The 26,153-nt window shown below is 41.8% G+C and overlaps 1 long non-coding RNA gene across 1 annotated transcript; it reads left to right on the top strand.

Moving 5' to 3' along the window:
- The first annotated feature begins 1,792 nt into the window (after positions 1 to 1,792).
- On the top strand, positions 1,793 to 25,730 carry LOC111751561 (uncharacterized). The gene is made up of 3 exons (XR_002786666.2): positions 1,793 to 13,458; positions 15,386 to 15,545; positions 20,347 to 25,730. It is a non-coding gene; the product is annotated as an uncharacterized LOC111751561 (long non-coding RNA).
- The last annotated feature ends 423 nt before the right edge of the window (positions 25,731 to 26,153 follow it).

Raw genomic sequence — 26,153 nt, 5'->3', positions numbered from 1 at the left:
ACTAAGGGTCCAGTGATCCAGGGCCAGGCACAGTTTTGATACCATAGCGGCTGACCCCTGAAGAGCCACAACCAAGCAAAGCATTTGCCTGTGTTTTCTCTCCGTAAAAGTAATTTTGATTTTTCTCTTTGTAGTTTAACTGCTGTTATTTAACGGATGCCACCTTTACTCTTATTGAAGTTGGATAGAATTATAATTCCTAAGATAGTGTTTTTTGAATATAGATGATTGTAATATAATCCTTATGAATACATTTGGGTTTGGATATGTGCTAGTATTGGGCTAGGAAGCGTTGGGTGGTTGAGGTGGAAGGGTGGAGTTTTCAGTACTATGGCAAGGAAGGCCTCAAAGAGAAAGTGGTATTTGAACAGGGACTGAGGAGGTGAGGAAGACAGCATGTGTGCATATTTTGGAATAAAGAAAGCAACGAGTGCAAAGGACTGAGTGCAAAGGACCGAAGGTGGGAGCAAAGGGCGGGTATAGTGGGAGATGAAGTCAGAGAGGTGAGGAGGAGGAGGTGTCAGCCCTTGTTGCCTTGCTACATTGTTAACTTTGTCTTTGGTGAGTCCTTGTAAGGTTTTGACCTGATCTAATATGATTGCTGTCACTTCAGTGGTGAAAACAGACTGTAGTGGGGACAAGGGTGAGAGCAAGACCATGATGGAAGCCACTCGGAAAAAACTTTCAGAGGCACCACAACAGCTTCTCACTCAGCCCCAAAAGGAAGACGAAGGCCTCTGGGTTCCTTTCTACTTCTCTGCACTTGCTTCCCTCAACCCCACTTTCCCACAGGGAGAAACCCCTGAGTAGCTGGGTTCTACTTCCCTTCCAGGTGACCCCTTCACTGGCCCAGCCTTCTTGTGCAGAACTCCTTTCTAGCTTCACCCCAGTATCCTCTAGAATCTGGGTTTCACTGCCAAGAACCTTCTGCAACTTTCACAGAATATATGCTCCTTCTCCTTCCTTTGACTGAAACTGGCTTTCCTTTGAAGAAACTTTGTCCTTCACAGTGTTTTTAAGTGAAGGCTGCTCATTCACCCACATCATCCTTAAAGTTGAGGGTCCAACCTTGAAACACCTCTTTTTCTTGCTTCCTGTTTTATCTTATTTCCTATCGGGGCTTCAGTTTATTTACAGATTATTCTCAAATGTATGCTGACTATCCCACCCTCTTACCTGAGATGCGGTACCATCATTCTAATTGCCTCCTGGAAACTCTCCCATTTTCCCCAACCATTTCTATTAGAATGTGCAGAGTTCGGTCATGGGCTTAATCTCTTTCGGTGAGTCTTGGGTCATAATTGTTAACACTAATTGATTTTTTTCCTGTGGTGCTAAAATTACCTGTAGGTGTAGGACATTAGGATAAATTTGGGCTGACTCTAAACAGTTTTTTTTTTTTCTAAACATACTTTTTATATTGGAAATGGACTTGTGGGCTTTATGGGTTTTTGTTTTCATGTAAATCATCTCTTTCTCTGAAATACAAAAAGTATAGAAAGGCATGACCCGACAGTGAGATTTGGTTATATACTTTGTTGTTGTTAGGTGCCGTCAAGTCGGTTCCGACTCATAGCGACCCTATGTACAACAGTACGAAATACTTAGTAGTCAATATTTTAATTGAAAAAGAGCGGTGCACAAGTGATTTGCTGATTTCCACAGACCATTGGTCTCTGGTAGTTTTATTTCAAAAGATTGCTTATAATAGTGGACAAGACCACTATTATAAGAACTCAAGAAAAGGTTTAAACACAAAAGAAAACATTCTTTGATCACAAGGATGGGGAGGGAGGGAGAGGGGATTCACTAACTAGATAGTAGACAAGCATTATCTTAGGTGCAGGGAAGGACAACACAATACAGGGGAAGTCAGCACAACTGGATTAAACCAAAAGCTAAGAAGTTTCCTGAACACAACCAAACACTTCGAAGGCCGTAGTAGCAGGGGCAGGGGTCTGGGGACCATGGTTTCAGATGACATTTAGGTAAATTGGCATAAAAAAGTTTATTAAGAAAATGTTCTGCATCCCACTTTGGTGAATGACGTCTGGGGTCTTAAAAACTTTCGAGTGGCCATCTAAGATGCATCAATTGGTCCCAACCTATCTGGAGCAAAGGAGAATGAAGAACACGAAAGGCACAAGGAAAATACTAGTCCAAGAACAAAAGGGCCACGTAAACCAGAGACTCCCTCAGCCTGAGACCAGAATAATAGATGGTGCCTGGCTACCAGCAATGACTGCTCTGACAGGGAATGCGACAGAGAGTCCCTGATGGAACAGGAGAAAAGTGTGGTGCAGAACTCAAACTCACGTAGAAAGACCAGACTTAATGGTCTGACTGAGACTAGAGGAACCCCAGAAGACATGGCCCCTGACTCTCTGTTAACCCAGAACTAAAACTGTTCCCAAAGCCAACTCTTCAGACAAAGATTAGACTGGACTATAAAACATAAAATAATACTTGTAAAGAGTGTACTTCTTATTCTTAGTTCAAGTAGATATACAAGAGACCAAATGGGCAGCTCCTGTCCAGAGGTGGGATGAGAATGCAGAAAGGGATAGGAGCTAGTTGAATGGACACATAAAACACCCGTGGAAAGGGGGAGTGTGCTGTCACATTATGGGGGTTGCAACTAGGGTCATATAACAATATGTATATAAAGTTTAGTATGAGAATTTGAGCTGTAAACTTTCACCTAAAGCACAATTAAAAAAAAAATAAAAAAAGCCAAAAAGATTCCTTGGAAGGAAAAATGCAAGAAAACAAGTAAATGCTTTAGGAAACCATTTTCAAACTGCATCCTGCCATCTAAGAGGTTATCTAAAATAGCGATTTTTATTTATAGGTGACTTGAAGATCTGTTGAATCTTCATTTTTCTGAATAAATAAGAAAGATGCAACTCTGTGTCCATCTCATTAAGCTGCCATACCTGTGTTCGGCAATTGGAGCTCATTTTCCTAGTAACATAGGAACCCAGTGCCTGTCCTGGGCTTGAAGGAGCACAAAGGAAGTATTCACAGGAAACTGGCTGGACGATGGGGAGGTCCTGGTTGAGTGTAACTCTTCGGAAAGGCCCCCGGCTGGACACAAAAGGCAAAGAAGAAAATCTACAAACAGTGCTTAGGACAGTTCTCTGTCACAACAGAGGGGCCAGGCTAGTGAATCCACACTGGTAACTGAAGTGTTCACAATGTTAAAAGACATGCCAGGAAACTGTTTACAAACCCTTGCTAGTAGGGGGCATAATAACAAACAGCCTTGGAGCGAATGCTGTTGTTTGTGACTTCAGTTCCCAGTGAAGTTCATCAGCAATTTTTTTTTTTAATACCCTCTTCTCACATAAGTGTTCCTGTGTCAACTTATTTAAGTGGAACAAGACCACATGCTGATACGAGTAAGAGAGGAGAGAGCACGTGGAACAGCAAGGGGTGAGCAGAGGCATTTCACAGTTTCTCCAAGATTCAGGTAAAACATCTCATTTTAAAAATAAGAAGAAAAAAGGTTCTAGCGATACGATTGACAGTTTTCATAGATAAAATTATTTGACAGTTAAAATTTTTCTCCCTCAACTTCAGTCCATTCTTCTTTTTTTCTTTTAAGCACTATCTCTCTCAAATTCAAACAAAAACAAAGCCTGTCACTTTAGCTGACAAGATCAGTACTGCCCGTGGTCAGTAGGATTGTGCAGGCTGAGGGTCTCTTTAGGAAGTGCCGATTCAAGGTCCCTGATCAAGCAGGCGGCAGTATCTGCCCCAGGCAGAGTAGGGAACTGGTACTCTAGGAGGTGAGTAGAGGGGCCATAAACTGTAAAAACGGCCCCTTCCCACAGCCCTTCTCTATACCAGAAGAAACATGAAGACAAAGTCAATCACATTTGCTATACTTATGAACAGAAAATGGAGCCTACATCTTGTTTGGCTTGGGGGTTGTTGCTAACTGTGGCTCTACGTGAGCTTCTAATATTGCTTGGCCCCCTAAACATGTTTTTAAATAGCTTTTTTTTTTTCCTGATTATACAGGTAGTATGTGTTGTTTGGAAACCCTGGTGGTGTAGTGATTAAGAGCTACGTCTACTAACCAAAAGGTTGGCAGTCTGAATCCACCAGGCGCTCCTTCGAAACTCTTTGGGGCAGTTCTGCTGTGTCCTATAGGGTCGCTATGAGTCGGAATTGACTCAGCAGCAACGGGTTTATGTGTTGTCTGCAGTGGATTTAGAAAATAGAAGCCTGAAGAAAATAAAAATTACTCTTCAGTTCCAATATCCACAGAAAACTAGTGATAACATTTTGTTATATTTCCTTTAAGTCTTTATATACATTTGTGTGTGTAGGTATGTGTGAGTATATGTGAGTTTGTGTGTGTGTGTTCTTAACTATTGAAACCATACTACATATATAAATTTTATATCTTGAGTTTTCTAACTTGTCACTTTAATAAAATTAATCACTACAAAGATTTTTAAAAAATTCAGTCTCCCCACCATCCATTCATCCAATAATGATTAAAAGCTTACCATGTTGGATGGAAAAATTGGGAAAAAGATAAGGGTGATGGTTGAACAACATGGTACACACAGTGTCACTGAACTGTCCATGCAAAGATTGTTGAAATGACAAACGTTTTGGTACATACATATTTACTACAATTAAAAAAAAAATTTAAACTCTACTATGTGGTGAAAGGAAACCCTGGTGGCATAGTGGTTAAAAGCTATGGCTGCTAACCAAAAGGTCGATAGTTCAAGTCCACAGGCACTCCTTGGAAACCCTGTGGAGCAGTTCTATACTGTCCTATAGGGTCGGTATAAGTAGGAATCAACTTGATGGCAACAGGTTTGGTTTGGATGTGGTGAAAAAACCCAACTATATCTATTGTTTTTCATTAGGTGTTATGGAGGAAACAGATTATAAGAGATTGATACATGGGTCCATTCAGCCAATATACATTGGTCACTTATTTTGTGCCGGACACTGTCTTGGCATGGGGGTGCCTGGTTCTTGCTCTCATGGAGCATACATTCTGGTGTGGGAAACAGACCTGAGGCAAGTAAATGAATCAATAGAAAAATTTCAGATGTGAAAAGGTATATTAAGAAGTCAAAACAGAGCTACATGACAGAGAAATATGCATTGGGGGGAAGTGGCATAATGTTAGACAGGGTGGCTAGGAGGTTCCTCTGGAGAGGAGCTGAGCTGAGACAGAAATCTCTAGAAGGAGGCACCGAGGGAAGATCAGGTGAGCAGAAGAATGTCATTCCAGCAGAGGGCACTGCAAGTGCCAAGCACAGCTGAGGCAGGAATGGGTTTTGGTGCTGGAGAGACAGAAAGAAGGATAGGGTAACTGAAGTACAGTGAGTAGGGAGAAAGCGAAGGGCCAAGATCAGGCTTATAGGCCACAAGAGAAGTTGTATTTAATTCAAAGTGCAATGGGAGGCCGAGAAGAGAGGTGATCAGATTCATTGCTTAAAATTATCATTTAGGCTACTGCGGAGAAAATGGATTATAGATGGCAAGGAGGAGTCGACAGATGAGAGGGTAACCTATTGCAGAAATCCAGGTGAGAAATGGTAGTGGGGCTGGTGGGGATAAAAGTGGGCAGGTTAGGGACATGCTCAGGAGGTAGAACTGGTAGGCTAGTGTTATGGATTGAATTATGTCCCCTCAAGATGTGTATCAATTTGGCTAGGCCATGATTCCCAGTATTGTGTGATTGTCCACCATTTTGTCATCTGATGTGATTTTCCCAAGTATTGTAAATCCTACCTCTAGGGTTGGTATGAGTACCAGGTATATATATTTTTTCTTTACATGGAGAGTGTATTCCTGTATAAAAACCAGTAAAGTGTAATGCAGCCTCTATTTCTAGGGCCTGTTACTCTAGAGGTGGAAACAAGTTATGAACACAGCCCAAATAATTATAAAGCAGTTGTATATCTAGAAGCAAAAGACTGAAAACAATCCAGTGTCCATCACTCCAAACCAAAAAGAAACTCACTGCCCTCGAGTCAATTCCAACTCATTGCGACCCTACAGGACAGAGTAGAACCGCTCCATAGGGTTTCCAGGTCTATAATCCTTATGAAAGCAAACTGCTACATCTTTCTTCTGTGGAGCTGCTGGAAGGTTTCAATCACTGACCTTTTGGTTAGCCACCGAGCACTTAATCACTGTGCCACCAGGACTCCCTAGAGATAAATAAAGCAAGGTGCAAAACGTTTTTATCATTCGTGTAGTATATATGCTTATATATGCATAGGCTATTTCAGGAAGCATGCACAAGAAATGAATGACAATGTTTGCTCCTAAGGAGGAGAATGGTGGGCTTGAAGGCAGGGATGCTAAAGGGAAAGAGAGGCAGAGCCATATTTTTCACTGCAATACCTTTTGTATCTTTCAAATTTTTATCACACATGTATTACCTTTGTTGTTGTTAGGTGCGGTCGAGTCAGTTCTGACTCATAGCGACCCTATGCACAACAGAATGAAACACTGCCTGGTCCTATGCCATCCTTACAGTCGTTGTTATGCTTGAGCTCATTGTTGCAGCCACTGTGTCAGTCCACCTCGTTGAAGGTCTTCCTCTCTTCCACTGACCCTGTACTCTGCCAAGTATGATATCTTTCTCCGGGGACTGATCCCTCCTGACAACATGTCCAAAGTATGTAAAACGCAGTCTCGTCATCCTTGCCTCTAAGGAGCATTCTGGCCACACTTCTTCCAAGACAGATTTGTTCATTCTTTTGGCATATTCAATATTCTTTGCCAACACCACAATTCAAAGGCGTCAACTCTTATTCGCTCTTCCTTATTCATTGTCCAGCTTTCACATGCATATGATGTGATTGAAAATACCATGGCTTGGGTCAGGCGCACCTTAGTCTTCAGGGTGACATCTTTGCTCTTCAACACTTTGAAGAGGTCCTTTGCAGCAGATTTGCGCAGTGCAATGCGTCTTTTGATTTCTTGACTGCTGCTTCCATGGCTGTTGATGGTGGATCCAAGTAAAATGAAATCCTTGACAACTTCAATCTTTTCTCTGTTTATCATGATGTTGCTCATTGGTCCAGTTGCGAGGATTTTTGTTTTCTTTATGTTGAGGTGTAATCCATACTGAAGGCTGTGGTCTTTCTTTGATCTTCATTAGTAAGTGCTTCAAGTCCTCTTCACTTTCAGCAAGCAAGGTTGTGTCATTTGCATAATGCAGGTTGTTAATAAGTCTTCCTCCAATCCTGATGCCCTGTTCTTCATATAGTCCAGTTTCTCAGATTATTTTTTCAGCATACAGATTGAATAGGTATGGTGAAAGAACACAACCCTGACGCACACGTTTCCTGACTTTAAACCAATCAGTATCCCCTTGTTCTGTCCGAACAACTGCCTCTTGATCTATGTAAAGGTTCCTCATGAGCACAATTAAGTGTTCTGGAATTCCCATTCTTTGCAGTGTTATCCATAGTTTGTTATGATCCACACAGTCAAATACCTTTGCATAATCAATAAAACACAGGTAAACATCCTCCACAATGTTATCCATAATTTGTTATGATCCACACAGTTGAATGTCTTTGCATAGTCAATGAAACACAGGTAAACATCTTTCTGGTATTCTCTGCTTTCAGCCAAGATCCATCTGACATCAGCAACGATATCCCTGGCTCCACGTCCTCTTCTGAAACTGGCCTGAATTTCTGGCAGTTCCCTGTCGATATACTGCTGGAGCCGCTTTTGAATGATCTTCAGCAGAATTTTGCTTGCGTGTGATATTAATGATATTGTTCTATAATTTCCACATTTGGTTGGATCACCTTTCTTGGGAATAGGCATAATTATGGATCTCTTCCAGTCAGTTGGCCAGGAAGCTGTCTTCCATATTTCTTGGCAGAGAAGAGTGAGCACCTCCAGCGCTGGCTGCATCTGTTCATTGAAATATCTCAGTTGATATTCTATCAATTCCTGGAGCCTTGTTTTTCTCCAATGCCTTCAGAGCAGCTTGGACTTCTTCCTTCAGTACCATCGGTTCCTGATCATATGCCATCCCTTGAAATGGTTGAATATCGACTAATTCTTTTTGGTATAATGACTCTGTGTATTCCTTCCATCTTCTTTTGATGCTTCCTGCATCATTTAATATTTTCCCCATAGAATCCTTCACTGTTGCAACTTGAGGCTTGAATTTTTTCCTCAGTTCTTTCAGCTTGAGAAACGCCGAGTGTGTTCTTCCCTTTTGGTTTTCCCTCTCTAGCTCTTTGCACATGTCATTATAATACTTTACTTTGTCTTCTCGAGAGGCCCTTTGAAATCTTCTGTTCAGTTCTTTTACTTCATCAATTCTTCCTTTTGCTTTAGCTGCTCGATGCTCAAGAACAAGTTTCAGAGTCTCCTCTGACATCCATCTTGGTCTTTTCTTTCTTTCCTGTCTTTTCAGTGACCTTGCTTTCTTCAGGGATAATGTCCTTGATGTCATTCCACAACTCTTCTGCGGTCACTAGTGTTCAATGCGTCAAATCTATTCTTCAGATGGTCTCTAAATTCAGGTGGGATATACTCAAGGTCATATTTTGGCTCTCATGGACTTGCTCTGATTTTCTTCAGTTTCAGTTTGAACTTGCATATGAGCAATTGACGGCCTGTTCCACAGTCAGCCCCTGGCCTTGTTCTGACTGAAGATATTAAGCTTTTCCATCGCCTCTTTCCACAGAGGTAGTCAATTTGATTTCTGTGTGTTCCATCTGGTGAGGTCCATGTGTATAGTCACCGTTTATGTTGGTGAAAGAAGGTACTTGCAATGAAGAAGTCGTTGGTCTTGCAAAATTCTGTCATTTGATCTCCGGCATTGTTTCTATCACCAAGGCCATATTTTCCAGCTACTGGTCCTTCTTTGTTTCCAACTTTCGCATTCCAATCACCAGAATTTATCAATGCATCTTGTCTGCACGTTCGATCAATTTCAGACCTCGTCAAATAAAAAAATTAAAAGGCAAAACAACACAGTTATAATAAAGACTCAATGAATTCTGAGCATGGGGAGATCTGAGAAAGGGGACTCCAGTGTAGGTATGTGTCTTCAGCAAGGTTTTCATAAACAGTATGTCAGTCAAAACACTCCTCAACCCTCAATTATATGAATCTCTCTCATTTGGAGGAAGGAAAAAACGTTTTCTAGGTGTGGCTTGCAAAGTTTCCCTCTACCTTTTTTTTTTTTTTTTCAATTAACCCAAGACCAGACCAGTGAGTTTCTTAGTGTCCCCCGCCTTCCTTTCTCCCTCCTCGTCCTTTCTCTCTCTCTCTCTCTTCTCTGAGCCCAAAGACTCCTGACTTAGAACTACCAATGCTTTCCTAAGTACACAGGAATCTAAGTATAGCGCTATTCTTTGAAAACAAATTTTGGCCCAAAATAGGTCTGATTTTGATTACTGAAGAAGGTGCCAGGGGAGAGATGGCATCCTCTCACTTACTCAAAAGTTCTCTTCAGTGTCCCCCCGTCACATAAAGAATAAAGTGCAAACCCATTTCATGGCCTTCGAGGCTCTTCACAGTGACTCTCGTCTCTTGATCCTTAACACCATCCTGTCTCCAGTCTTGCTCCCTTGTTTTCTCAAACACAGCTTCATGCTCATCTTCTTTCTTTCATTTATCAAAATTCTGTTCCTCTCTAATCCCAGTTCACAGGCCAGGTCTGCCCTGGTTTATCCCTCATCCTTCCTCTCTGAGGAGTGGGCAACCTGAAGAATTTTTAGTTAGTTCGTGTGTGTAAGTATTTCTCTACTAAATTTTAAGCTCTTTGAACTCAGAGACCAGATCCAGGAAGCCATTTAAAAAGAACATCGTGTCTGAATTCTTTGTTCATAGACATCAAAGTGAGATTTCTAGTTGATCTAATTGCTTCTTGACATTGTAGATGAAGCAAAAAACGTCCTGAGGGTCTTCAGAAACAACTGACTTCTAACTCAAAACTTACTGCTTCCAGCATCCCTCTGTTGGGGACTTGTATGAAATCTTTGGGGGCTTCTTAAGCTTTCATATATGGTGCATGCCTTGGATGGCCTCAAGAGTGAAACCATAAAATATTACATAAAACCAGTAGTTTTACAAAAAATTACCAGATTGAGGACTTTCTTTTAAAGCAAAAAACAAAACCCAGAAAGACATATAGGGAAACTTTTATTTTGACTGCACGAAATTTAGAAACATTTCAACAGCAAAGAATATGTAAACAACATAAAAAAAAAATCACAAAACAAGAAAAAAAATGGTTGTCAAATGTCCAACCTCCTTAACTATAAATTTAGGACTAAACTAATAAAAAATAATACAAATTTTAGCTGGGGAGTCTTGTTGTTTTTAAGTATTTTGTTTATGTTCTTACTTCAGTTTAAAACCCATCAAAATTTCTTGGGGTAAATATTAAGTTACTTTTACAGAATTATAATAAAAGGTCAGAGCACATAGAAATGGTGTTGTATTTCAGAAGTCACAGCCAGGTCATGTCAAACTTCAATGATGACTGTGGGCCTTTCATTTCAGTCAAAATACAGTACTTAAGTGATCTAATTCTAGGTTCGAACGGCCAAACTTTTGGTCAACAGCCGAGGGCTTTAACCACTTTGCCACCAGGGCTTCTAGCACATACCTGTTATACCCGTTGCCATCGAGTTGATTCTAACTCATAGCGACCCTATAGGACAGAGTAGAACTGCCCCATAGAGTTTCCAAGGAGTGCCTGGTGAATTCGAACTGCCAAATTTTTGGCTAACAGCCGTAGCACGTAACCACTAAGCCACCAGGGTTTCCTTCTAGCACATACTACCTTCTAAAATACTATCTTCTGAATTATTGTGTTGTTATCTGTCTGCCCTCATTAGGAGGGAAGCTCTGTGAGGCCAGGACTTTTGGTCTGTCCTGGGTATTGCTTTATCCCCATTGCCCAGCATAGCGCCTGACACATAGTAGATGCTCACTAGATGTTTGTGGATTGGATGAATTGCGGCAGGCAGACCTGGCAGTGCTAGTGGTGATGGCTGTACGCTAGATGCCCCCATGTTCTGTGGCTTTGTGTGGGTAGCTGGTGTGGGCGTGTGTGCTTTGCTTAGCTTCTGACTAGAAAAACGCTAAGGGGACAGGCAGTGGGTGAAAGGGCAGGACAGATGCAGCAGCTGTTAAGGAGGAAATTGCGCTGCCTCCAGCCCAAGCAGAAGAGGCTGCCTAGACAGCCATGATTTGAACTGCAAGGCCCCATTTCACCAAAGCTGAATGGGCCAGAGCGACTGGCTCACAAGGGCTGCCAATCCATAGGCTGACAACCTATGTGTGGTCTGGCTCACACAGATGAATGGCCAGGTTCCTTCATTCGGGAATTTGAACTGGAAAATAATGAACCAGTTTACCAGCTACGTTCCATGGAAGGTGGGAGTCACAAGCTAAAAAGTTGTGACTTCAGAGGCCATGCAGGGCTGTGTGCAAACTCAAGAGAAGAAGACACTAAAGGCCCTCTGTGGAAGCTGGCTGGTAGAGAGAGCGGGGTGGAGAGGTTTAAAGAGCACAGCAGAAAAGCTGTGAGAGTAGCAGTGCCCCAGGACTGCCTGGTGCTTGGCAGCCTTCAGTTCTAGTTCTGGGCTGCACTTATCTTTATAGTAAACTCTCCTCTTCTTGAAATAACTCCAGTGGGTCTGTGTCTCCTGTAATCAACAGAGCTGATTATAACAAGTAATACCTTACAGCTGTCTTACGAGTGGCCCTTTCTGTGCTAGTGTCAACAGTGATGTGGGAGAACAACTCTGAGAAAGCATGTATTAGATGAAGGCTGCCAGCTGAGTTGTGCGAACGCTTTTCTAGGCAGACACACTTGTTCTGTGGCATTTATATTCTGTGTCACTCTCCCTGGTTCCATGATACAACTGAATTTTATGGGAGAAATGGTATAGGATAGTGGGTACGAACTCCAAAGAGTTTCAGTCCTGGCTCTGCTGCATACTAGCTGTGTTACGTGTTGATGTTGAGTTGATTCTGACTCATCGTGGCCCCATGTGTTACAGGTTAGAACTGCTCTGTAGGGTTTTCCAGGCTGTAGTCTTTACAGGAGCAGATCTCCAGGTCTTTCTCCCGTGGAGCCTCTTGGTAGGTTCAAATGGCCAATCTTTAGGTTAGCAGCTGATTGCAAACTGTTTATTATCACCCAGGCACCTCTACTAGCTGTGAAAACCCTGGGCAAATTATTTAATCTCTTTGTACCTCAGTTTCCTAATCTGCTAAATGAAAATAGACATTTCCTTTTAGGGTTACGGTGAGAATTAAATAAATTAATACAAGTGTTTTAGACCAGTACTTGGGACATGGAACATAGTAAATGTTCAGTAAATGTCAGGTAAAATTAATAGACAAATCATTTATTTGACCTATCTCTGCAGCTAGACTAAAACCCCTGCATCTGAGGGCTAATCATTGTTCAGGGCCAAGTAGAAATAATACCTACTCAATAAAGCCTTGTGGTTAGATTTAGTGATGTGATTTTAAGAAGTGTGGAGAATGAAACTGATTATTCATGGACATGGGGTGATGGGGCCAGATAAGGTGAGTTCAAGCAGTGACGGAGAGGTTCAAAAACTGCTTTGGGGTGGGGATGCAGACATCCTGAATTGAGTAGGGCTGTCTCACATTAGGAAGAATTGTCTCACCCAAATGCTGATAGTGCCCCCATTTAGATGATTATAATCATTTGAACTAATGATGTAATGAGACAAAAAGAGCTTTTGGAAAAAGTGCATGGAATGAAACACCAGATTCAGGAATAGCGATCACCTTGGTTGGAGGAAGAGTTCACTAAAGGAATTTACCTTATGTTGGCAGTGTTTTATTATCAGCTGTCAAAAGATGCATTGCATTGGACAAATTGCCTGCAAGAGATCTCTTTAAAGTGTTAAAACGTAAAGATGTCACCTTGAGGACTAAGGTGCGCCTGATACGTACAAAAGCTGGACAATGAATAAGGAAGACCTAAGAAGAATTGATGCCTTTGAGTTGTGGTGTTGACGAAGAATGTTGAATATACCATCGACTGCCAAAAGAACGAACAAATCTATTTCAGAAGTACAACCAGAATGCTCCTTAGAAGCAAGGATGGCGAGACTATGTCTCACATACTTTGGACATGTTGTTGGGAGAGACCAGTCCCTGGAGAAGGACATCGTGCCTACTAAAGTAAAGAGAGGGTCAGCGAAAAAGAGGAATACCCTCAACGAGATAGACTGACACAGTGGCTGCAACCACGGGCTCAAGCATAGCAACAGTTGTGGAGATGGCGCAGGACTGGGCAGCTTTTCTTTCTGTAGTGCATATGTATGTGTATATACGCATACATACATACATACTTTTTTTTTTAATTTGAAAGAATTCTGGGAGGACAGAAAGGTTGCAAGTGCCGGAGTGAATAACTTTTCCTTCTTGAACCATTTGAAAGTAAGTGACCGAAAGTGATGCCAATCATTTCTGAATTCTCTAGTGTGTATTTCTTACAAATAAGGACACTCTCCTATATAACCGGAATACAACCATCAAAATCAGACAGTTTTAAGTCACTTTATGAGTCCACCATAACACCAATACTAGAACCTGACAAAGATTCTATAAATAAGAAAATTAATGAATATAGACAAAAATATTCTTAACATATTACAAATTCAAATCCAGTAATATAAAAAATGAGTACAGCGTGACCAAGTAGGGTTTCTCGCAGGAATGCAAGGTTGGTTAAACGTTCAAAACTCAGTCAATGTAATTCACAATATTAACAGAACACAGGAGAAATGCAATATGATCATTTCAATGGATGCACAAAAATATTTGACAAAATCCAACACTTATTTATGATAAAATCTCCTAGTTAAACTAGGAAGTAAGGAATTTCCTCAAACTGATAAAGGATGTCTACAAAGACCTGCAGCTAATATAATGGCAAAAGACTGAATTGTTTCCCTCTGAGACTGAGAAAAAGGCAAGGATGTTCACTTTTACCATGTTATTCATCATGATACTGGAGGTCCTAGCCATTGCATTAAGGCAAGAAAAAGGAATAAAAGGCATAAAATTGGAGAGAAAGAAGTAATGTTTTTAGCAAGGTCACAATGCAGGTTAATATACCAATATTAATTGTATATGTATATATTAGCAGCAACCTAGAAAGAGAAATTAAAAAAAAAAATTCCACTTACACCACTTACAGTAAACCAAAAACCAAACCCAGTGCCGTCGAGTTGATTCTGACTCATAGCCACCCTATACTTACAGTAGCATGAAAAAATACTTAGAAATAAATCTAACAAAATGTATCCAAATCCTCTACACTGGACACTACAAAATATTACCGAGAGAAATTAAAAGAGACCCAAGTGTCACTATAAGCCAGAATTGACTCAATGGCAAAGAGTTTGGTTTTTAATTTAAGTAAATGAAGAGATACACAATGTTCATGGATCTGAAGACTCAAAATTATTAAGATGACCATTCTCCCTAAATTGATCTATAAATTCAATGCAATCTCAATCAAAATGCCAGTAGACTTTTTTTTTGGTAGAAATTGACAAGCTGATTCTAAAATCTGTATGGAAATCCAAGAGACCTAGAATAACCAAAACAACTTTAAAAAAGAACCCTGGCAGTAAAGAGAAACACTCTCATCTTCCTTAATATCTGTTATCTTTCCTTCATACCCTTTCACCCATTGCCTACCCCTACCCCTTTTTTTAGAGTCAGAAACTAAGAATATCTTAGGTAAAATTAATACATCAGTATCTTAGTTTCCTAGTGCTACTGCAACAGAAATAGCACAAGTGGGTGGCTTTAAAGAATAGAAATTTATTTTCTCCCAGTTCTGGAGGCTAAAAGTTCAAGTCAGGGTCTTGGCCATGTTGATTCCTTCCTTGATGATAAACCAAAAAACCAAACCTGTTGCCATCGAGTCAATTCTGACTCATAGCGACTCTATAGGACTGAGTAGAACTGCCCCACAGGGTTTCCAAGGAGCACCTGGTGAATTTGAACTGCCAACCTTTTGGTTAGCAGCTGTAGCTCTTAACCACTACACCACCAGGGTTTCCCCATTCCTTGTTGATAGTCCCAGGAATTCCTTGGTTCCTTAGCAGTCCTCACATGGCACCTGTTTTCCCCACTTTGTGCTTGTTCTGTATCTAATCTGCTCTTTTTATAACTCAGAAGTAATTAGGTTTAGGACATACCGTATGCTGGTATGGCCTCACTAACGTAACGTTAGATTGCATTATGGAAGATGATTACATTACATTACATCCACAGGTATAGGGATTAGGAGTCTAGCACATATTCCGGGGGACACAATTCAATCCATAACAAAGAATAATTTTTTCTCTAGAATCTCTTTAGTGCTAGACAAGCCCTGGGAGAACCTAGCACTATGCCTGGTAGATTTCAGGTGCTCAACGACAGTTTGTTGAATTGAACTGGACAGTTTGGAAAGAAGGAAACTCTGTTGAATAAACCAAACTCCTCCAATCAGCTCTGGCTGCCAGTAGGTAAGTGTCCATATCACTCTTCTAAGGGAAAGAGGACAAAGGTGTGTGTCTGAACAGTCAATGCATTTATATTTGTAGGAAGCAATATATAGATGTGTTGGAACAAGCATAGCACTTGCAATCGAATCAACCTAGTTCGAATCCTGGCTCTGTCTCTTCCTGTATGCGACCTTGGACATGTTTCTTAACATCTTTTGACTCCTGGTTTCCCCCCTAATATGATAGGAATAACTGTGCCTACATGCAGGAATGTTAGAGGGATTAAATGAGATGCTATGTAAGACCATCTGACAAAATAATCACTTGGTAAATGGTAGCTATTATTTTTTTTCTCTGCCTCCCACCTGATTACCTTCCCAGGTTTGTCTGTCTTAGAAAGATGGAGATTGTGGCCTTCTTTTGTTTCATAGCAGAACTAGAAAATAGGGCATGTGGGTTATAGGTCTCGCTCAGCTTTTCAAATTCATGAGAGCTTTCTTTCATTTTACTTCTTGTGTTTTATCATTAATGAACACATTAGGACAAATGAAAGCCATGTAACATGCAAGTCACTTTCAGTTTTAATTGCAGTAATAGCTAACATTTATCATTTTCTATGGGCTAGGCAAGGAGCCCTGGTGGTACAGTGGTTAAGTGCTCGGCTGCTAACCGAAAGGTCAGTGGTTTGAATCCACCAGCAGTTCCACAGGAGAAAAGACCTAAGGATATCCTCCTAGAAAGATTACAGCCTTGGAAACCCTGTCCTACAGGATGGGTTGCTGTGGGTTGGAGTCGACTCAATGGCACATGACAACAACAGCATGGGGTAGGCATTGAGTGAAGGTCTTTTCAGGAATTCTCTCATTTAATTTTCTCACAACAACCTGTTAGGTTCATTATTTTTATTATTCCTGATTTTACTGATGATGATACTAGGTCAGAGTGGTTAGTTAGCCTGCCCAAGGTCCACAGCTTAGGTCTGGCCCGCTCTGAAAACGGTGTTGATAGTAAGTTACTTCTTACCAGGTTCAGAAAAAACAGTTAAGAGCTTGTGTGCCTTGTTCTCTCTTTTTTGTTTCTTCTTTACCTCCTCCTTCAGTTATCAGTCTAGTTAGTAAAGTGATGAACAGAGGCCACTAATAGCTAAAGTGAAAAGATTTTTTAGAGATTATTACGTGTGTCTTTTCACCAGAAGATCTGCTTTTTCGTGTAAATGCATCCATTGTGTGCTGCACAAAATTTAATATCCCCTTGGAGCTCATTTTCGGCATAAATGTGCTTTCATATTATATGACTTCTTTGTCATTCGTCATGACTAAAAACAACCCAGTATTGTTTAGGGTGAGCTTACTGTGATATTAACCAAGAACGAGCACTGGTTTATATGAGGCAAGGTGGTTGTATAGCCTTTGGTTTACCTGGTGACCTGTTTAGTGTTTTAAATGTAAAAGGAAAACCAGTTGCCAAACTGGAAAATAAGCTCTCAGTGTGGGGTTTTCCACATGATGTGTTCTAGGAAGATCATAAAAAACCAAAACCAAACTCACTGCCATCAAGTTGATTCTGATTCATAACAACCCACTAGAGCAGAGTAGAACTGCTCCATGGAGCCGTAAATCTTTATGGAAGCAGATTGCCACATCTTTCTCCCTCAGACTGGCTGATGGGTTTGAGCCACTGACCTTTTGGTTAGCACCGAGCTCTTTAATCACTGCACCACCAGGGCTCCCAGGATTATCACAGGCGATTTAAAACAAACAAAAAAAAAAGGTTGTATTGGTGTTTCTGTAGTTAAATAAATTTGGAAAGTATGGGGTTATACAGAGATAAACCACTTCTCTCTGGGACTTTTCAGACCTTTAATATGTGGGCGCAAAATCTCCAGAAGGGGCCCAGTGTATCCATGTCCTAAACTTTTAGCCCAAAACCGCTTCCTCCTTCTCACCCCTAATACCTTCAGCATCTCCACTCTGGGAAATGGTGCCTTTGTTAATTATTTTTTCTTTTCAGTTACAACACGAGTTACTTGATTCTTTAAACGTTTTTATTTGTATCCAAAACCCCAGATCTTTACTAGAGTCTGGTTTTGCAGGTAAGAAGCCACAAGGTCATTGACTATTTGACTTTAAGACACTTTCTACTTAGCATTTCAAGAGACTTCCTTTCCACAACTACCTTAATAGTGATTTATCTTCTATTCATTGTTGTTTTTTCTAAGGTAGTATATGCATAAAAGAATTATGCATGAAAAGCAGGTTTCCTCCTACCCCCAAACCAAAAACCAAACCAGACCCCAGTGCTGTGGAGTTGATTCCAACTCATAGCAACCCTATAGGACAGAGTAGAACTGCCACATAGAGTTTCCAAGGAGTACCTGGTGGATTTCAACTGCTGACCTTTTGGCTAGCAGCCATAGCACTTAACCACTAGACCACCAGGGTTTCCTCCAGCCTCGTAATTCTCCCCAAAGGCAAGCACTGTTATCAGTTTCTTGGGTCTGCTTCCAGATGTATTCTATACATATAAACGAATGTATATATACATCCCCTTTTAATTTTCTTAAATAAAAAGGTAGTAACATAGTTACACACTGCTCAGCTAACTACATGTTTTTGAGTTAGTTGTTTCTATATCAACATACATTTTTCACATGCTCATTCTTTTCCGTGTATGCATTATAGTCTATATTCTATTGTATGGATGGTCCATAATTCACTTAATTAGACCCTATTGATGGACATTTAAGTCTTTCTCAGGCTTTTCTGACTACAAACAATGTGGTAATGAATAAACAAACAAACAAACAAAACAAACCCATTGCTGTCAAGTCGATTCTGACTCATAGTGACCCTATAGGACAGAGTAGAACTGTCCCATAGGGTTCCCAAAGAGCAGCTGGTGGATTAAAATTGCCAACTTTTTGGTTAGCAGCCATAGTGCTTAACCACAACACCACATAACTTTTATGTTGAGGCAAGTAGCCCTTTGGCAGTTAGGTACATTTCAAGTATTTTTCCTGCCTTACCTCCTATAGAGACAAATTCACAATGTAAGCACAATGACACAATGTATGCAATAGAAAAAAAAAAAAGTAATAGAGGTAGGATTTAATTACTACCTTTCTTCAAAGGGTAACAAGCCTGTTTTGCCTCTCAGAGTTTGCCTGCATCAGGATGGTCTGATGGGTCATTTGTTTTATTGCCTAGTAACTTAAGGGATAAAAATACTACCCTTAAGATGTAATATTACCCTGTAAGATACCCACACTGATGGAAATACGTCAACGGGGTATAGGAGCCAATGGCCAATGATGGAACAATTTGAGCAGAAAAATAAAGTACTACTGGATTATAACCTGAAGTATAAAATAAATATCCCTCAGTCTATACTGCCATAAATAAATGAGTGAAGCGACAGATCTCTCTTGTAGAAGAATTCCAGATAATTCAGGTAGAAACTACCCTCCTCAAGTAGGTGAAGCATAACTCTCCACTTTTTAGGTGTGGGCTCCATGTAGTGACTTCCTCCCAAAGAGTACAGTATGGAAAGGGGGTAAAAGAGTGACTTTTCAACAGAGAAACCTGACAAACACTATCTCAGCCAGATGACCAAGGTTAACAACAGTGATAAGTTATGTTGATACTAAGTACCATTGATATGATGTGATGAAAATGGCACTCTACCTCTCTGGGCTTCCTCCCCAAAACACAAAACTCCAGTTTAATCATGAGGAAAACTTCAAATTGCAAAAGAGGGACATTCTACAAAATACCTGACCAGTACTCCTCAAAACTGTCAAATTCATCATAAATGAGGAAAGTCTAAGAAACTGCCACAACCAAGAGGAGCTTAAGGAGACCTTATGACTAAATGCAATGCGGTCTCCCAAATGGGATCCTGGCACAGAAAAAGGACATTAGGTAGAAACAAAGGAAATCCTAATATAGTAAGGGCTTTAGTTAATAATAAAGTATCCATATCAGTTCATTAATTGTAACAAATGTACCATGCTAATATGTTGTTGTTGTTAGGTGCTGTCGAGTCACTTCTGACTCATAGCAACCCTGTGCACAACAGAACGAAACACTGCCCAGTATTGCACTTACTCACAATTGTTTTTATGCTTGAGCCCACTGTTGTAACAACTGTGTCAGACCACCGCATTGAGGGTCTTCCTATTTTTTGCTGACCCTCTGCTTTACCAAGCATGATGTCCTTCTCCAAATACTGGTCCCTCCTGATAACATGTCCAAAGTATGTGAGACAAAGTCTTGCCATCCTTGCTTCTAAGGAGCACTCTGGCTGTGCTTTTTCCAAGACATGTATTTGTTCTTCTGGCAGTCCATGGTATATGGACTTCATGAACACTGTAATTTAAAGGCATCAATTCTTCTTTGGTCTTCCTTATTCATAGTCCAGCTTCCCCATGGGTATGAGGTGATTGAAAACATCATGGCTTGGGTCAGGTACATCTTAGTCCTCAGAGTAACATCTTTGCTTTTTAACACTTTAAAGAGGTCTTTTGCAGCAGATTGGCCCAGTGCAGTGCTGATGTAAGGTGTTAATAATAGGAGAAACTGAGTGCGGGGTATATGGGAACTCTCTGTACTATCTTCTCAAATTTTCTGTAAAGCTAAAGCTTTTCCAAAAAAAAATTACAGAAGGTTGTCTTTCTTCTCAGGCCATTCCAGGTAAGAAGCGCACATTGTAGAGCAACCTGAAAAAAAGGTGCTTCAAAAAAGAAAACCCTTGAGAGTTAGAATATAGAACTGGCATACCAACTCAGGTCAGCTCAGCCGTTTCTGGTGTTCTGTCTCTGCAGGCGACACCAAGATTGGGAGGAGGCCCTGGAAGACTCCATCTTACCGCACTGAAAACCTGGAAAGGCTCATAATATGCCTGGCTTCCCCAGACAGCCGACTGAGGGCCAGTGGTTCCTCCAGGAATCCAGAATGCTTTGTGAAGAGGCATTTTCATTTCCTGTCGGTGGTATCCCTCTTGGAATACTGAATTTCAGAATTTTAAGAGACTCTGATTGCGTGTGCTCCTTGAGTAAGTGCCACCAGATGCTCAGGGAACTGAACCTTCTTTCACCAGTCTGATAAAGACCACGTGACTACCATCCCGGTCACAGGGGAGGGGCACCATCTAGGCTGCAGGCCACATATTCACTGTCCAGCTGCTCAGGCCTGAGAATCAAGGCAGCCTGTGCCGGGGCGTCCTGTCTCTCCAAACTCTGGGGGCCCTTCCTCCTTCCTCACTGTCCTAACTTAGACCCTGCATCCTTCCTCCTCTCTCATCCAGTCTCCCCAAAAACTCGGGAAGAACTAGGCTACGAGGGCTACTGGACTGTAATAGGTTTGCCTCGCTTTGACCAGTGTGTATGTCCATGAATGCTGTGTATTATCTGCACTTTATAAACAGAATTATTTAAAAATAAGAGCGGTAATTGGTGTTGTAGTTGTGAATTTTTGTTGTGGTTGTTGTTAGTTGATGTCAAGTGGATTCCAACTCATGGCAACCCCATGCATGCAGAGTAGAACTGCTCCCTAGGATTTCCAAAGCTGTGACCGTTTGGAAGCAGATCACCAGGCGTGTCTTCTGAGGCACCTGTGGGTGGGTTCACACTGCCAGACTTTCAGCTGGTCGTCAACTCGTGTCACCAGGAATTTCTCCCTGAATTGTACACGTGAAAAATGTTGAATTGGCAAATGTATTGTCTATATTTTTATAACATTAAAAAAAATAAGGGGGTGCAAATAATGAAAGTTTCAAAAAATTTGTTGTTTTTGTTAGGTTCTGTCAAGTCGGCTCCAACTCATAGCAACCCTGTGTACAACAGAATGAAACACTGCCCAGTCCTGCACCATCTTCACAGTCATTGTTATGCTGAAGCCCGTTGTTGCAGCCACTGTGTCAGTCCATCTCGTTGAGGGTCTTCCTCTTTTTTGCTGACCCTCTACTTTACCAAGCATGATGTGCTTCTCCAGGGGCTGATCCCTCCTGATAACACTTCCAAAGTATGTGAGATGAAGTCTTGCCATCCTTGCTTCTAAGGAGCATGCTGGCTATACTTCTTCCAAGACAGAGTTATTCGTTCTTCTGGCAGTCCGTGGTATACATTCTATATTCTTCGCTAACACCGTAATTCAAAGGCATCAGTTCTTCGGTCTTCTTTATTCGTTGTTCAGCTTTTGCATGCATTTTTAAAAAAGAGGGTTGAAATAGTGCCTGTTATTGGGTTTTTGTTTATTATCCTTTTATCCCAAAATTTGGGAAAGCTCCTTATAAAACAGGAGCATCCAGGACAGTGACCCGCCATTTAGGTTCAAAGCCCATCTTTTCCTCTTCTCATTTAACACTTCTCTCCTTACCTCTCTACATCTCCTGCCTGCTAGCTACAATGCTGGGGATTAAAATTTGTTTTAGGTTAAGAATTTTGCGACACCCCCTCCATGTGGGTTTGCTAATCTCAGAATTGGAATTTTTGCCAGAAGCCAGGCCTTCGGCCCCTACTTTTCTCCCAGCTCTGTCTGGGCTGCTGAGGCTGTTGCTGGTAAGTGCAAGTGAACCCACAGGGGTTTGTTCTGATTTGAATTCCCAGCTCCTCAGGCCACCTCCTAGGGCCCTCGGGGCGCCTGATTCCTGTGGCGCTGCCCCCTGGGGAGGTGGGTGAAAACAGTCACCACTTTGAGGAACGTTAGAAAAGAACAATCACAGTTTTACAGTCGCCGTGTCAGCATCTGGTACAAGTAAACCCTTCATAACTGACCTTTTCTGAGGAGTAAGAAAACAAACAGCCCTCCAAGCAGCTGGCTGGCTTTGGCAGTTCTGGGCTGCAGTCTGGCCTCCCTCAGGGCTGGGTTCCTTTTCTGCCGTTTCTAGTAGCCACAGAAGCCTTGACTCTGCCCTCAGTAAACCTTACACGCCCTAAGCTCTGGTTCAGGAGTGGTGCTAACGCTACCAGAAGTGCTACCTGGGAGTCCCTGAGTGGCACAAATGGTTAAGCACTTGACTACCAACCAAAAGGTTGGCAGTTCAAACCCACCCAGCGACACCTTGGAAGATGGGCCTGCCGATCTGCCTCCTAAAGGTCACGGCTAAAGGTCACGGCCTTGAAAACCCTACGGAGCAGTTCTGTTTTAGGGTCTCCATGAGTCAAAATCAACTCCACTCGAAGGCAATTGGCTTCACTGCTCGCTGTATGGAGCGCTCGCCGTATGGAGCGCTCGCCGTGTGGTGTGGCAGGCACTGTGCGGTGCAGTGTCTGCCGTAGCTCAGTCAGCCTTTTCAGCAACCCTGGGAAGAACTGTCCTGTTGTTTTCACTGTCTTAGAAAAATGGAAAATAAGGCTTCCAGAGGTGAAGTAATTTACGCAAGGTCCCCAAGCAGAAAGGGGCAGAGCTGGAATTCAAACTCTGGGCTGTATATCTCCAAAGCCCTTAGCCATTTGACCCTACATCTTGAATATTTGCAATTGGAACTCAACTTGTGCCCCTACATTCCAGATAAAGAAGCTGAGAGATTTTTATTTTTTTCTAACCATTTACCAACATCATCTCCACCATGTTGCATTTCGTGAATTGCCGATATACAGGGTGCACAGAGGTCCAGCAGTCTCCACGCACGGGCGTCCTTGGGGCTTCTGTGAGGAAGGTGGCTGACTTCCCGTGAGGTTCTTCTGTTACTTTAGTAATGCCCACCCCCTCCCCCGCCCCTGACTCTAGTGAGCTTTTGGGTAAATAACATTCTATTCAAGATCTCAAATTTAGACTGTAAATGAGCAGAATCCAAATGTTCTGGTGTCCTCCCATTTATTCGTTCAACCAAGAAATATATATTAAACTCCTACCCTGTGGAAAGCACTAGGCTAAAAGAGAACATTTAAAATTGGACAATCATGAGGGGCTGGACAGCTGTCAATGGCCCAAACTGAGGAAAGAAAGTACAACAGGAAGAGCCAATCTCAGCAAATCCGTAAATATTTAGACTCACCAAGTACAGGATGAGTGCTGGGGCACTTAGGTGGAGGGCTGGACCAGAGGGGTCTTGTGTGTGTGGCCATGCTATTCTGTCTCTCTAGGGACCACCCGCTCGCTCTCCGCAGGCCTCTGGCCAGCTTTCCACCCTTCTCAGAATTCCCACGCCTGGCCCTGCATCTTTTTGTGGGTGTGTGGGTTCTTTCCATGACCTGTGTCAAACAAATCGTTATTCGCTCAGCAGATTGGAGAGGAAGAATATTTTTAGGTTTTTCCCAAAAACCAGTCGGGAACAAACGCAAAGAAAACTGGAAGCCAGTCAGATGACAGCAGACAGATTCAGCTTAATGATTTTTTTTTTTTTTTTAATTGTGGTATGATATACACAGAGCTGGTGATTGTGAGGTTGATGCAGGACCAGGCAACGTTTTGTTCTCTAGTACATAAAATAAGGTCATTACGAATCAGAGCTGACTTGACGGCAGCTAACAAGATAAAAAAAAAAAAATTTTTTTTTAACAACATACGTAAAATGTACAAATACTAAATGAGTATATCAATGAGTTTCTACACATGTATATACCCATGTAACCACCCTGTCCAAGTTACAGAATAGTCTTATCATCCCAGAAAGATTTCTTATGCTTCCCTCCAGTCAATACCCCTTTCTTCCTCCCAGAAGTAACTATTCTATCACCACAGACTGATTTTGCCTGTTCTTGAACTTCATATAAATGAAATCACATAGCATCAACTTTTCTGTATGTGGCTTCTTTTGCTCCATATATTGGTGAGGGTCATCCATGTCGTTATGTGTATCAGAACTTTGTCCTTTTTTATTGCTAAGTAGTAGTCCATTGTATGAACATACCTCAGTTTTTCCCCATTTTCCTGTTGATGGGCATTTTTGTTTGTAGTTCTGGGCTAACATGAATAAAGCTGCTATGAACATTTGTGTACAAGTCTTTGTGTGGATGTCTGCACTTATTTCTCTTGAGTGTACACCTAGGAGTGGGATTACTGGGTCGTAAAAAAAAAAAAGAGTTTTTTTTTTTTAAGGTAGACACTAAGCAACATCATGATAAACAGAGAAAAGATTGAAGCTGTCAGGGATTAAATTTTACTTGAATCCACAATCAACGCCCCTGGGAGCAGCAGTCAGGAAATCAAATGACATGTTGCATTGGGCAAATCTGCTGCAAAAGACCTCTTTAAAGTGTTGAAAAGCAAAGATGTCACTTTGAGGACTAAGGTGCGCCTGACCTAAGCCATGATGTTTTCAATTGCCTCATATGCATGTGAAAGCTGGACAATGAACAAGGAAGACTGAAGAAGAATTGATGCCTTTGAATTATGGTGTTGTGACAAATATTGAATATACCATGGACTGCCAGAAGAAGGAACAAATCTGTCTCGGAAGAAGTACAGCCAGAATGCTCCTTAAAAGCAAGGATGGTGAAACTTTGTGTCACGTAATTTGGACATGTTATCAGGAGGGTAACGTAGAGGGTCAGCAAAAAAGAGGAAGACTCTCGGCGAGATGGATTGACACAGTGGCTGCAACAATGGGCTCAAGCATAACGATTGTGAAGATGACGCAGGAGTGCGCGGTATTTCATTCTGTTGTACATGGGGCTGCTATGAGTCAGAACAAACTGGACAGCATCTAACAACAACAAGTGGACATTGGTTCCTTTTTAGGAGGAACCTCTAGCTTGATAATTTTATGTTTACCCTAAGCACAGTAGTAATCTCTGTCTCCCCAGTGACCAACCTCTGGTCCGGGACCTCTGTCCCAGCTTAGTGGGCTGGCATCCTGGTTTAGAAAAACCTGTCCTGATGGAAGATTTCGATATCCTGGACAGCCTGGAGTGAATTTATCTCCGTGGGATGTCTTTTCCAGAGTCACTTGCACATAGAGGGCTTTAACTCCCTGTTCAAAGCATCCTTCATATCAATGAGCACTGCAGGAAGACATGATGGGGAGGCGGGAGGCCAGGCAATGAATGTGCGTATTAGAGACCCGGCATACCGGACCAGCTTTGCCTGTAAACCAAAAAGCTGTTGCCATCGAATCAATTCCAGGACAGAGTAGAACTGCCCCGTAGGGCTTCCAAGGCTGGAATCTCTACAGAAGCAGACTGCCACATCTTTCTCGCGTGGGGTGGCTGCTGGGTTTGAACTGCTGACCTTTTCGTTTAGCAGGCTTGAACTTAACCACGGCATCACCAGGGCTACTTGCTTTGCCTATACTAGGCTGAGTTTTGTAAATACATTTGAAAGTTCTGCACAGAAAGAATTCTGTAGTTTACTGAGTTTCCTCAAGCATATGGACCAAATCCCCGAGCTGTATTTTCATGACCATATACCCCGTATTGTCCACTCTAACATGCCCACTGTGCATTTTGAGGGTTGTGGTCACTTTTGGATATTCCTGCCTGCTGTTTCCTTTAGCCTGTCCAGTGAGGTGATGCCACCAGGAAGGAGGAAGCTGTGCTCCCAGGTCCTGCATCTCACGTAAACCCAGATGTTTCTTTGTGACCTGGTGCCGGGGATTGTCCCTCTGGATTTCATTATGCTAGTGTCACTCTCCAGATTGCTCTTTTGTGAGCTATTCCATCCTGTGTTGTTATCCTGTACCTTCCTCTCT

Source organism: Loxodonta africana, chromosome 15 (genome assembly GCF_030014295.1).
Source record: "Loxodonta africana isolate mLoxAfr1 chromosome 15, mLoxAfr1.hap2, whole genome shotgun sequence".
Taxonomy (NCBI): Eukaryota; Metazoa; Chordata; class Mammalia; order Proboscidea; family Elephantidae; genus Loxodonta; species Loxodonta africana.
This window is presented reverse-complemented; position numbering and strand designations above follow the sequence as displayed.